The sequence below is a fragment of the Silene latifolia genome, chromosome 5 (assembly GCF_048544455.1).
Source record: "Silene latifolia isolate original U9 population chromosome 5, ASM4854445v1, whole genome shotgun sequence".
NCBI lineage: Eukaryota > Viridiplantae > Streptophyta > Magnoliopsida > Caryophyllales > Caryophyllaceae > Silene > Silene latifolia.
Window position 1 is genome coordinate 57281683 of NC_133530.1, and position 1815 is coordinate 57283497.

The window sequence follows — 1815 nt, forward strand, 5'->3', positions numbered from 1 at the left end:
AAGTATAAATTGTGTTTTGTATCGACCATTGACCAACGACCACATATGCTTAATTGTGAACACCAAATGGCACCGATCAAAAATGGCGCCGTTGCCGGGGACGGTGTTTAATTGATTTAAGATTTCTTTTATTGTTTTTAGTTGCTGTTGTGTCTTTTTCACCTTGGGGAAGTAAAACTCCTCAAGGATTGTTCTAATTGTTTTTGAGTTGTTTGATATTTTGCATGTCTAGAAGGTTACAAAGAGATTTGTTACCTTTTGACCGTGAAATCGAAAGAACCTTGACGAATAATAGGAGACTTGTTAGGAGGAATTTGGGAGGTGTTGGTGAAGTTGTTCAACCCACTAGTGAGTTTGTCAATCCTTTCGCAATAGAAGGAGAAGAAAACCCATTAAACAATACCACACAAAATCCACCTACAATGCCTAAATTCTCGTCACACTCTATACCCACCGAGGAGGATCTACCAAATGGTACTCCTACCCCACAACATCTTACCGGAAACTTTATTGCCAAGTCCGCCTTTATCCAACTAGTTGAGAGGAGCCAATTCGGGGGAATGCCTAGTGAGGACCCTCATTCTCATATGGAAACATTTTGTGATTATTGTGAAGCTATCTCTCAAACAGGCGTGACTCAAGACCAAATAAGATGGGTCTTATTTCCTTTTTCGTTAATCGGCACCGCAAAGCAATGGTTGAAGGGCCTCGATAAGGCCACCCTTGGAATAGATTCTTGGAAGAAGCTAGCTCTAGCTTTCTACAAAAATTTCTACCCACCGGAAAAGACTAATATGCTAAGAGCTCAAATTACGGGTTTTAAGCAAAGGGATGAAGAATCTTTGTATGAAGCTTGGGAGCGGTTCAAAGGCATTTGTCGCTCATGTCCTCACCATGGACTTAGCGAATGGTTTTTAGTGCAACAATTTTGGAATGGTTTATATGAAGATTCTAGGAACATTCTCAATATGGGATCAAATGGAATGTTCACCGAAGTTGATGACAATCAAACATGGAACAAGATTGAGGAAATGGCGGTCCATAATTCGCAATATAGTAGGCCTCGCAAGGCTACTAGAGGAGGAAAGTATGAAGTGGACACTGTTACTCAATTGGGTGCTCAACTTAGTGCTCACATTGACACAATCAACTTGAAGTTTGAACAAGCTATGGCTAGACTTGAGGAAAGCTCAAAATCATCAAAGCATCATGTCAATGCCTTGACGGCATCATCAATCCCAAGCGGGATATGTGAGAATTGTGGAACCTTAGGTCATGACTCAAGTGAGTGTAGGGGAACAACCGAACAAGTCAATGCTTTCCAAGCTTACAAAAGTGGTACCCCTTATTCAAATTTTTACAATGAAAACACCAAGTTCCATCCAAATCTCTCATACAAAAGCCAAAATGTCCAAAACCCTCAAACAACATACACTCCACCACCCATGAGAAATCAAAATCAAAGACCCTTTTTCAATCAAAACCAAGGTTACCAAAATCAAAACCCATACAATCACCACAATGACCAAAGTTTTGATGTCCAAAAAGCGGTCCTCCAAATGCAAAAGAATCAACAAGAATTTTTCACCCAAATGCAAAAAGATAGCCAAGCAAAAGACACCACCATCAACAACATTCTAGCTCACACCAAGATGTTGGAAACACAATTAACTCAACTAGCATCTTCAAACTCACAAAGACAAAAGGGGCAATTACCACCACAAAGCAACCCCCCTAGACATGAAACGGTTAGTGCCATTCACTTGAGAAGTGGTACAAGATATGAAGCACCGAAGGAGCAAGTTGAGGATGAAG

The 1815-nt window shown here is 40.6% G+C and overlaps 1 non-coding gene across 1 annotated transcript; it reads right to left on the reverse strand.

The window, feature by feature from the left end:
• Positions 1-794: 794 nt before the first annotated feature.
• LOC141658034 (small nucleolar RNA R71) lies at positions 795-901 on the reverse strand. Its single transcript, XR_012548945.1, has one exon. It is a non-coding gene; the product is annotated as a small nucleolar RNA R71 (small nucleolar RNA).
• Positions 902-1815: the final 914 nt, after the last annotated feature.